This window comes from Malaclemys terrapin, chromosome 5, assembly GCF_027887155.1.
Source record: "Malaclemys terrapin pileata isolate rMalTer1 chromosome 5, rMalTer1.hap1, whole genome shotgun sequence".
In the NCBI taxonomy this organism is placed as follows: Eukaryota; Metazoa; Chordata; order Testudines; family Emydidae; genus Malaclemys; species Malaclemys terrapin.
This window is the reverse complement of record NC_071509.1, coordinates 92807039-92820010: the sequence shown is the minus strand read 5'-3', so window position 1 is coordinate 92820010 and position 12972 is coordinate 92807039.

Below are 12972 nucleotides of genomic sequence, written 5' to 3'. Positions count from 1 at the left end.
TCTGTCACAATTAATAAAAACCTGAAACACTATCACCTGAAAACCTCTTAGATAAACATATTATTAACTGGTGGGACTCCTAAAAATGCATTGCATTTGGTCCTTTTAGAGATGTTCATTTAATAAACTACTTATTCACTTGTTATTCATTAGACAGCAGGGAAGTTTGGATTATGGGATTTTGGTCTTCTTCAAAGACTGTAATTAATTATATATCTAACAAGCTCTAAATATAATAATATGATGGGAAACCAGCATTATATATAATATAATGCATTATATAATGCTGGTTTGGCATCAAAGTATTAGATTTAGAGTTTGTTAGATAATACACAACAGATTTACAAACTTTCACAGATAAATATAGCAAGTTCATTCTCCTGTTTGTTTTTGTGTCATTGTTCATTATATGTTTGATAGATACCAGTTTATTCATTTAAATATTTACAAATCGAGAAAGTTGAATATATTTTAGTGAAAGGAATCAATCTCACCAAAACTTGTACTGAAAATCCCTGTTTGTGATTCTTCTATCATAATATATAGAAGTACAGTCCACCTTAAATAAGAATATTTACTAAGGAAAGCAAGATAGAACTACAGACAAACAGGCTTCCACACAGCTTGGATTCTAGTTTTATCATCCTTGTTTACCAGGGATCACATCCTGCTCAGAACTCCATAAAGCACAGAGACATCTACTGACAGAATGACATCCTGCAAGTAAACATATCACAACAAACATATTCCTGTTTATAAAGTTTCAGTCATCTAAATGAACTGAAAAAATACCAAGCAAACTGAGACCAGTCACAAACTATGAGTAATAAATACCAAATAATCGACTTGCATTGTTCACAAACAACCCATAGTCAAAACTTTGTTTACATATGTTTGATAAGTGTTTACTAATAACAAATAAGATCACAGAAAACAGGATCAGTTCCTGAATGATTCACAAACCTAAACAAAGCCTAAATTTGTCAGATGACACTTACTCACAATGGTTGTAATCATAATAGTAAGTTGTTAGTGAAAGCAATACGGATATCTTAATCAAAATCATCCCAGTTGTTGGTTAGCATTGTGACTGCAAGAGAACCCTGGCAACTAGTGCACCATGGAGTCAGCCTTTATTGCAGAATGAGTTACTGGAAAAGTTTTCTTCCATTCTCTGTTTCCTGTGATGTTCAGCTAAATTGATTTTAATCAATATTTTCTTCAAGAGGAAATAAACAGTATTGTGAGAAGAAAATGAGAAAACTGAAGTAAATTAAAATGTCCTTGATTGAAGAGTCATTTAGTTCTTCTGTTTGTATTTTAGAGCTCCTCCAAAACATTAGGATCACAATGAAAGGGATAGATGGTGGAGGAAAAAGCAGAACATTCAAGGACAGAAGCAAATGGGAATTATTTACTAGGGTTAGAAATGTCGAAGTCTAGGACCAAAATTGAACAGAAAGGGGAAAAAATCAATCCCCCACATGGCACATATAATGTAAGGGCTCTATAATGCTCTATATAATGTAAGTGACCAAAAGCATATCAAGAAGATGAATAACTATTTCCTTTTTGCAGAATTTTCCTATGATGATAAATTAAAGTGGAGAATTGACACATTGTTGTTCAATAAATCAATGAATGTGTTTATCTCCTCAATGCATTTAAATTATAAAAATTTAATACAACTAATGCCAAAAAAGAAAAAAAGAGGGGGAAAATCAATTATCTTATCACATGTACTGAAATCCATTTCAAGAAAATTATATAACTAATATTAATCATCAACAATTAAAATTAGATTCAGTGATTTTCATGTTTATATTTTTATACATGCAAACTGAATTTGGGCATCTAATCAAGAATTTGGGGATTATAATTATGATGGTCTCTCATATTTGAGTATGATTACGACCGGAAATCAGTTCCCACCTGTAGGGTTCAGGAGACATGCCAAGGCAAATTGGTGTTTACGTTCCCTCCTACTGTCAGCCAAGGTGGCATGATGATATTCTCCTTTCTTCATATCGGAGTGCCAGCCTTGCCTGTCATGGGCCATATCCTCCCAGGTCATTAAGTCCAGCCCAAAAGACTGTATATGCCACTTGATGCAATCTTTGTAGTGGAGTTTAGGACAGCCAACATTTCTACTGCCTTTTTCAAGGTCACTGTACAGAACTGTCTTAGGCAGTCGATTATTATCCATACATAGAATGTGGCAACCCCAGGTCATTTACCTCTGCTCTAGTATAGCTTCCTCTCTTAGCATGGCTGCCAGCCGTAGTACTTCATTGTTGGGTCAGACCATTTGATTCCCATTATGCTGTGTAGGTGGCATTGTTGCAGACAGTTAAGTTTTTGGATATGGCAATGATAAAGGAGGCAGGTCTCTATTGAGTATAGAAGATGGAAACACAACAGCTCGGTGAACTTGGCATTTTGTGGACACTTTGACCCCCCATCTTATCCATAGTCTTCTTTGTAGATGACCAAAAGCTGAGGCAGATGACTTTAAGCATGCTGAAAGTTCTTTGTCAATGCTGGGGTCATCGTTAACTGTGCTACCTAGGTCGCAGAAAGACTTGACATTGTTTAATTGGCAGGTGTTCAGTTTTATTTCTAGTGATGATAGAAGTGATGGGTTTCTACCAGGAGATGGTTGGTACAGGATTTCTGTTTTCTTCACATTAATATACAGACCAAAAAGGGACATAGCATGGACAAAGAAATTCAGCAAATGTTTCAGGTCATTCTCAGAAAAGGCGACAAACACTGAATCATTGGCATAGAGTAGATCCTTTATTTCACTTTGCTGGGATTTGCTTTTGGCCTTGAATAGGCAGAGGTTTAGAAGTCTGTTTAGGTCTTCATCTGGGCTAAATGTCCAATATCTGGACCTGGGACTTGTGAATCTAGGTATACATCTGTCGCCAGCAGGGCAAATGGTTAAGGCTCATATGACCGAAAGAATCTTAATATGGATCAATGAACATCAAGCCTCAGGAGCCTGGCGGAGGACTCTCTTTGGGCATTTCACTGTCCAATTTTCTTTTAGAAATTCTAGATACACAAATTAGAGGGGTTTTTGCATGTACAAAATATGGACCTGGATTTTACACCGTGTAGCATTTGGATGGACTGCTGCACCCATATGGAGTCCAACTGCAGCCAGTGGGATTCCACATAGCTTCAGCAATCCACGCACATACCAAACAATATAGGATCAGGATCTCCGTGCTGAAAAAAACACTGTGTTTTAGACACCGACTGAGGCTCCTTTTAATGCATGGTTCTTTCTGTGTTAGGTGTATGACTCAATTGCCATGTGGGCTCCTCAGTCAAGTAATATTTTTTAAAAACTTGTTCTTTAATTTTTCTTCAAAGAAGTCACAATCAGTCTAACATTAATTGAAAGTCTAATGAGACAGCAGCACAGCATTCACAAATATTCATGAGTAAATACCAGCATTCTCTCTCTATAGCTTTATGGTCTGTTGTGTCTTAAAACTGAAAGGGTGTTCATGATGCTGGAGTATACTCAGAGTAAACTGCTTGTATAGTAATCCGATTATCAAATTCATTTCAGCACATTAAACCTAATCCTGGAAGAGACTCAGAGCCTCCTGCAAGGTGCTGAGTGACTCCAATGTCATTTAGCTTCAGTGAGGGTTGAAATGTAGAAAATTGATTTCAATAGGAATTGAGGGCTTTCGGCATTTCACAGGAGATGCCCAGCATCTGGCAGTTAGGTCTTCACCTCATGAAAATATTTTTATAGCATCACATATTCCTCCACCACGAACATCACTCCTTAATCAAACTGACACAGAAATTAAAAGAAAATAAATCAGGATTTTCAGTTACCTTAAGACAAGAAGAGCAGAATCGAGACGTATCGACTTGCATATTTCTAAAGGCAAAGGGCTGCCTCATCAACTTCTCTGAGAACCAGGAACTGAACATTAATAATTTCAGGCAGGGCTTAACTCTAATAAGCCCGTCTATGAAAAGTAAGGTCTAAACCCTTGTGGTGGTGTTTTTTGTCCTTCCTGTAATACAGTTTCATAGATTACACTTGCAATAGTTGAAGCTTTCAAAATTGCAGCATTTCTCACAGGGCATAAATAGCTCTGTTTAAAGATACTATTCTAGATGTAGAAAAGTGCAGACTATAATGGGCAATCATGCTTAGGGGAGAGAAAAGCGCTTTTGTGAGCTTATCCAACAAGAAGTGTTGCTGCTACTGAAATTTGCAGAAACATTTTGTCAAATTTTCAACTTGTGTATTATTCCTATAATAATAATAATCCTAAAATACTGCATATTTTCTACCAAGATGGGAAACAAAATTTTCCTTGGAAGCCAACTGTGCTAAAATTAAAAAAAAAATTGTCAGAGAAAGCACTTATGATGAAAAGAAAAACTGTCGTAAACTTAGAACTTCTTTGAAAATCTAAACACTTAAAGAAGTCAAGGACTTATAGGTGAATGTTGACATGCTCTATTGAAGGTATGATCTTATATAAATTTTAGCAATCATCTAGCGACACCACCCTATCCTTTTATACATGGAGGTTTTTAGATGAATAGAGTAGATATTAGGGCTCAGTAGAGGCCTGAATATCTCATTACCCATGTAAATCTGATTATTTCCATATTTGTATTTTTTGTGGGGGGGTTTATTACATCAGGTAAAGATGGACCCAAACAACATATGATCTAGTTTTAATAATTGTCATAGTTGTCATGCCCTTTAGGAAGTGGAATACTATTAAAAGGCTGGATCACCCTTATTTTGGCCATATAAAACAGCTCCTTGATACAACAGAAGTGGCTGCAAAAAATCCCAAACAATGTTTTGGCACAGTCCTAATAGACATTATAGATTTTCAACAGCTAAGCAGACACACATTGAAATGAGAGGAGCCCAAAAGACAAAGTTTCTTCCATGATCATATCTTCCTATCTTATAATTAGATGTACAGAGTCAAATTCTGAACACTCAGGTGCTCCACTTACATCAATGGGACTTTTGAGTGCAGCAGGAATGCAGAAATGGGGCAGATGGGACAGTATCAGACTATAATTTTCACCTCTGTTAACCATGTGTTGATTGTATTGTTTTTTCTGCACCACAAAAGGATTACTTGGGTGAATAAGGCCCGGTGTCTATGCAAGAAAGTTATGTGACTTTAGGAGTGATTTTTAAACTGAGTTAGTTAAATTGGTGCACACCTCTATGTGGACGCTCTCACTTTCACCTAAGACACTTATTTTAGATAATTTTAAGCCAATTAGGAATCTTTTTAAAATGAAAATTAGCATCCTTAAACCAAAATAAGTGTCCACACAGGGATTTAAAACCAGATTCAAATACAACTGGTGCAACTTGCTCATAAAGACAAGCCTAAGATTTTGCAGGATCAGCTGGCCAGAGTCAGAATCGCTGTGCTAATTTTTTCAACATTAAAAAAAGAAAAAGAAGTAATTCCGCACTGTGAAAAAAGGGTCTTCTGAGCCAGTATATATTGCTTCTCTTTTTCACGGATTATGTATCATATTAATCATCTATTGGAATGGCAACCACTTTCTAGAGCAGGGGTTCCCAAACTTGGTTTGCGGCTTGTTCAGGGTAAGCCCCTGGCAGACCGCAAGATGCTTTGTTTACCTAAGCGTCCCCAGGTACGGCCGCTTGCAGCTCTCAGTGGCCACGGTTCGCTGTTCCTGGCCAATGGGAGCTGCGGGAAGTGGTGGCCCAGCCCACGCTGCTTTTTATAGTGAGGGTGCTAAAAGCCATTGAACAAAACTGTAAACCCTGTATATGATGGAAACTACTTCAATCCAATGGGTGCTGTTGCACCCCCAGCACCGCTGCAGTTACCATATCTGTTACAGAGGAGAAATCCTTGGCTATCATATAGTACATACATTTCTGTGTTTTATTAGGTGTATTATATTGTAAAATGAAACCACAGAAAATAACAAGTTGTTCAACTCCAACCTGCACTCACAAATCCTATTTACAGCAATAACAATAAAAAAAAATTAAAAATTCCTTTGCAGTGACTTCAGAGCAAGAGAATGAACAGGCAGAAAACACACAAATCCTGTGACCAAACAGAATAACGTGGAAGTGTGAAAAATCATCAGTCTCTGCTTTGAAAATTTATTTAATTGGCAAGCAATATTCTTTCTTTATTACTGTGGTGTGTGTAGCAGTGCATAAGATTATGTCAGCATTTGCAATGTAAGAGAGCAGGGATGTGATCTGGCACTAGATAAATACCAACATATCTCTGAAATTGAAATTCAAGTTTTTTTTTTTTTTTTTTAAACAAGAAAGAAAAGGGTTTGAAAGCAGGAGAAAGAATGGTTAATTTAAAGCTAGACTGTACCTGGTCTGCAATGCTTAATATTTCCTTTTAATGTCCTTGAGATGTAGCACAGTTTATCAGCATTACCAAAGTTCCCCACATTTCTCTTCCTAGGCTAAACATTCAATTTTTAATCTTCATCCCTTTTTTCTAAAGGTATAAAAATACTAACATCACTAGTGTACTTTTTTAGAGGTACTGAAATGGTAGGGCCATATTCTGATCACAGGTATACCAGTCTAAAACAGGAAAATCTCCAATTAAATCAAGTTACTCCAGATTGACAGTGGTGTAAATGAAATCAGAATCTGGCCAACAGTGACTAGAAAAAAATATTGAGTAGATAAATTGAAAGTTGTCATTAGCAGATACTTCTTTTCTCCCTTTCTTTCTTGTGGGGAAGACTAAAAGAAGAAAATTTTATACAGTCTTAAAAGGTCTGGATAAGAAAGCAAGTTTTCTGGCACTTAACCAAATTATTCAGGTGTGACAGGGTGCCTGCCCTGCACTGGCCTCGAGAGCGTTAAAACCAGTCTAGAGAAGCTGAGCGGCAGGCAGCCAAAGGAGTTGCTGCAGGGGAAACAGCCAATTAGGGTGGCAACTGCAGACAGGATGGCAGCTGGACCAGCCAATCAGGGTCCACCGTATGCAGCTGCTCCGTGAATGCCAGCATTAATCTTGAGTTGTTTCTTTCCATGGCACACAGCAGAGCAGGCAGTAGGGATTCTTGTTCAGAATCACAGCTCATGAAATTCTGCAGAATCAGCCATGTTGTGTTCACAATGCCCATCACAAGACTGGAGAGCAGTGCAGGATCCATGCTTTCAGGCAGAGATGGGGCATGCGAAGTTTACAGGGGCAGTTGAAAACTGGAATGAAAGATTGCCTATCGAATGATGGGATGGAGAAAACTGCATCCTGGAGCAGTGAGCATGATTCACTGTGATCCATTCCCAGAACTCCTACTGACAGAAGGTGGCACAGTGGGATAGCTATCCCTGGTACACGGCTCTCTTGGTACGAGAGCACCAACTGTGGATATGCTCCATGGACACAAGGAGTGTTGTGTGAACTTGCACAAGCGATGTAATTACAATAGCTTACAATCGTTGATGTAACTTAAATCAACTTAACTGTGTAGTGTATATATGCCATTAGGCCTATTGCCTCCCTTTCTGCCAAATGGTTAGTTCATATTGGTGGCCTCACAAAATTTCTTCTATTAGGAGAAATTGATTATACAAGTCAGGTATATTATTTGGTACAGTCCTGTTTCCCTATTTTTCAGGCCTGCTCTGCAGTCAAGCCTGTGCTCTGGGAAACCTTTCTTCCCCTGCTCCCATGGTCATTCTCAAAACTGTTTCTCTTGCTCTTTGCTGGCCTTTTCCTCACTTTCTGCCTCTCGCACACACAACTGCAACCACTGTACCACCTACTTCCAGTGTTTGCAATGAGCCCCAGGGTAACCTTTTAGCCCACATGGTTTAGCTCTGCTTAGCTGCACCATGAGGCCCAGTTCCTTGGATGGTAGCCTTCTATTGTTTCATCAATCACTACATGAACAGGCAATTAATTGCTCCTTCAATTTAGCCTGAAGTAAGGGTGGTTAGCACACCCATCAGCTTTAACTAGTTCTATGATTGATGGCAGCCATTAACACCTTCCAGCATAACATGCATATATAAAGTCCAAAGTGATGTGAAAGATGTTAAAAATAAGACTCTTTGAATATGAGAGTTTCCCACACTACAGTACAGTAACATCAGTAGCTGTTTCAAAATAATGAAATAGTTTCCTTTAATATTTTCAGACATATGCACATTCATTTTGAAGTTAACTTGTTTTTTCTCACAGCCAGTGACTTTAAAACAAAATGTTAACTGGAAAAGCAAGAGTTTTCAAAATAGGCTTAAAATTATACCAATCTTCAAAATTTGTGCTTTGTGTGTAGTTGGATTTGGGAAACAAAGATGGAAGAAGCAGTTAATGAGAGAAATTTAGCACTGATTGCTTGTTCGGGGGGGAAAGAGAGACTATTGAAGATAGCGGAAGGACCTTGTCTAGTTTTCCACATATCGGGGTTCAAGAGAATTCAAGATCCATGGGTCTTGCCCAGAAACCATTGGAGATGCATATTTTCTCCTGGAAAAAAGAAAATTAGTAGGGCCATAGCACACAATCTGCAGACCCCCTTAGATCCATTTGAATGTCGAGGGATCTTCTAGAGATACATTGACTATGCTTGTATTTAATACATACATTATAGTGTGATATAAATCTTCTATTAGCATGATTTTGAGATGGCTTTACTTCTCGTGAATAATGGGGCTGCAGGTCATTCTGAACTAGTGCCAATAAAATATTTAGATCATGTTACACCATCCTCTATTCAGAAACTAGGTAGAAATGTTTTATTAGAGTTCTAAAAATCATTGCTACTATTTTCATGTTCCTTCAACTGGTTCCCTTAGTACCCTAATCCAAACTGCAGAGAGATTTTGAGGAAGGGGAAAATGGTAGTAAATTTCCTCATATAGCTTTTACACACAAATATATTGCAATGTTACAGTCTCATATCTCAGCACCCACCAGGGCTATATGTCAATGAGAAGTCAATGGTATTATTTATATGTCAAAAGACAAACTATTGCATGCCTGTTACATCCATAGATCAGTATTGGAGTGTCAGTACAGTCAGAGTAACCCAAGCGTAGGCATTTTAAATTAAATCCAGTGGGTCAAATTTATCTGTGGTATAAAACTGTTAACTTCAATTGAATTTGACCCATTGTGTTTCTGTCAAGTTCTCTTTTGACTCAAAGACATCAGAATATGATTAAACAAAGGAGATAATAAACAAAACCCATTTTCATGCTTACAACTACTGCACTTGGATTTACAAAAAAAAAAAAAAAAAAAAAATAGCCCTACAGCCTCTCCTAAAGTTTTACTAAAGACATATTTGTAGTAGTTTGTGCAAGTGAACATAGCAATTGTTTTGCTTTATTTTCACCAAAACCGAAGAGCAAAACAAAAGTGATAGGTCTTATAGGAGAATCATAAAACAATGGAACTTGGCTCTTCCAGGTAGGAGTGTTTTCAGCTGCTCTTTAAAAGGTTTTGTTTAATTGGTCTTATCTATTTTACACTGTATCCCACTGTGCAATCACTAACTTAGTCATCCACACACAAAGGTATATGAAATATTGAGGACTATTAAAATATTCACAATGGATCAGTTACAGTATCCTTATGTAAAATCCCTTAAATCTGGGTACCGGAGCCCCCCCATCTTATGTAATGTAACATAACACTGGTAAAATATTGAAGTAATAAACACAAGATAAATTTGCAGTTAGATATACACATTTTATGTACTCAGTCCTACATTATAGAAATTTATGGTAATTGTCTCATTAATATGGCTTCTGTTGGCAAATCTACTGTATGTGTGTCAAGGCTGATTCCCCACTCTGGCACTTCGAGTGCAGAAGGTGGGAGCCCACAGGATTTTAAAAATTAATACTGGCCACTCCAGGCTTGTATTAAACTCCCAAGGTTACAGGTTCTCTCTGACCCTTGGATGGTTAGATGTTGCCACCACCCAAATGCAAACCCCTTGGAACCCAGGAAGGCACACTTGGGAATTCCTTCCTGGGGGTACCATCAAGCCCTTTCACCCCCCTCCAGGGAAGAGCTGAGAAAGAAAACAAAGGAAATTAGCTGTTGCCACCAGCTAATTAAACAACATATGCACAAACCTCTTAGGACACCAAAAATCCAATCCTGTTCTTAAAAAAGGTAAATTTTATTAAAAACAAAAAGAACGAAAATACATCTGGGAACTTAGGCTTTTTGCTAGATTTTAAAAGAGCAATTCCAAAAATTAAGCACCCAAAATAGCTTTCTTGGGAGTTCAGCTTAAAGGTTACAGGCAAACAAAAGCATCTGGGGTTAGCACAGAGGAGTCCACTAGCCATAAGAAATAAACATAAATAAATGTAATGGGGTCTTTCTAAACATTCCTGATCTACTTACACATCTGGGGGTTCCAAATAAGTAGTTTTAGGTATGATCTAACGATCTATGATCATACCTGGCTTACAGCTTCTCATAGCATAACTGCTCCCTGTTCCCCTCTTTCCCAGAGAAAACAACAGAGACAAAGGGGAAGTTCCCCTCCCTCCCCATTTTCAAAAGTTCTAGCCTTCCTATTGGTTCTTTTGGTCATGTACCCACTCCCTTTCCTTTATCTGGGGGACTTTGATAACCCTTTACAGGTAAAGCAAGCAGATAACAGCCAACAAGAGGGACTTTATAGCTAACTGGCTGGTGTGGTGTCCAAAAAAGGGAGCTACCCACCCCCTACATTTATCACAATGTGCTTGCACTTCGTTGTGTAGGTACAAGAGGCTTAAAAAATAGGCACGATACCATCTTTAACATATTGCCTATATAATAATGAAGTACAACAAAATTATTATTTTAGTGCTTAAAATTTTGGTACAGGCAGCCTTGGAGATCACAGAGAAGTTCTACTCTGAAAAGTATGTGTAAAAATGGCACCTTCTTATTTAACATAAGATTGCTAAATGCAGAAGCAGTAGGTATCTGCTGACTTTAGTCAAACAAAAAATATTGTTTTACCACTTTTTATTCCTATTAGCCTTGCAAAGCCAACACAGCAAAGAGAGGGTAAGCTGGATTCTATTCTTTTTTGTGCATTATAAACAGCATTGTTTACTAAATTATAATCAGTTCTATATATATATGGTCATCCGAAGGAAAAAGCAGTGTCACTCATGTAAAACATGCTCGACCAATTCTGCAAGGCCTTTTAACTATCAACTGAAAATGTTTTAACATGCTAAGATCTAAGTTCTAGTATTTAATGTTTCTTCAACATCTGTTCCTTTTTTTTTGTTTGTTTTTCAATTCCAGTGTAAATCGAACACAGCATTTGTTTTCAGGCAATAATGAAACTGCCTCTGTATAACTGAGTGTCTTTCTTGGCCTATAGATCTTTTTTAACCTGTGATGATGCAGGAGAAGGAAAGAACCAATACTACTTTTAAATCTCAGACTGAGTTTGCAGCTATACCAGGAGGACAGGAGATACTGGATATAGTTTAATTAGGCCGCAACTTCATTATTAGATCTTTGGGAGTACCTGACAGATAAAAATATGCAGTGCAGGTAACTCCATGATCACTTTAATATCTACCCGAGGGCTTCCATCAGCCCTAGCCAACCCATTGCTGATACGTTACCATCTCCCCCCTCAACTGAGGGTTACGGTGGGCTATAAAGGAGGGGGGTGTTGGCTTCCTGCCATGCTAGTCATAGGCTCCCCAAGCCCCACCTCCCTTCATTCCTTCAACAAACACCTCCTTTAAATACTTTACCAAACCATTTATCTGATCACTGTAACTCCTCCCTATGGAGTACCTGCACTAGATGTTCACCACAAGGAGGTGCCACCAATTAGCTTCGCTGCCAACCCCCCCCAATACCCAACCAAATTAGAACATCTCCTAGTCCCCACTTTAATATCAGCCAAGAACCTGTCTCGCCAAAGTCCAACAGGTGAACCCCATTCTCCCTGAATAATTCTGGAGACCCATATGCTATGTCAGGATGCAAAATTACCAATACCTCAATAATGCCCACCTGCTTAGGGTGCAGTGCAGTCGTTAGGAAAAAAAATGTTTGTACATGTAAAATTAGTACATTTGGTTCTCTGAGAATCAACAAGCAATGAAACCTACAATACCACTTTATACACACTTAATTTTCAGAGTAGAATCACACTTTAAACTGAAAGAATTAACAGTCAGATGATAAAAACCAAACAGGGTACAATTACAGATTTACTCTCCATACCTCATATGTCAGCCATCAAAAAAGACATGTTAAGAATTTCAACTAGTCTGAGAAAAAGGTCTTGTACAAAATGCAAGAAGTAATAACTTACTGGTTCTAACATATTTGTCATTCTAAACTGTCTGCAAACTTAGTAGCTGTGTGATTTTTTTCACCCTCGATATTTAAAGCTCGCTATACAGGATAGGAAATGTAGCTGGTAAAAATCTGCATCTTGTTATATGTGATAAGATATGGTCTGACTCAGTATGGGTGTGATGACAACTCAGAGGTAGGGGCTTAATGTAGACTCTCCAAGAATAAGCTAGATGGAAGACACATTGAATTTGATCCATAGATTTGCTCATGTGGAACATATAATTCAAAGACCTGAGCATTCACAGAGGAAAAAGGAATGCAGAGAAAACAGACCTGAAGTAGCCTGCTGAACAGAAGACTGCTTTTTCTGGGAATGAGCAAATTAGCTTGGAGTAAGTGTTTTTTGCAGTAAGTGTTTAGGCTTCACATGGCTACAGCTGTTTACAATGAATTACCCAAATGTACAAAACTGTGTAAAATGTTAATGATCAAGCTCTAAAATGTTAATTATTACTTGAAGAACAGTGGCTGTTCTCGTGTAAAACTATAATGAAACAACCTTTAAGGCTCTTGCTTCACCAACAGGAAATCCTTGAATTTTCATATTATTTTTCCAAATTTTGGAGCTGTATTATGT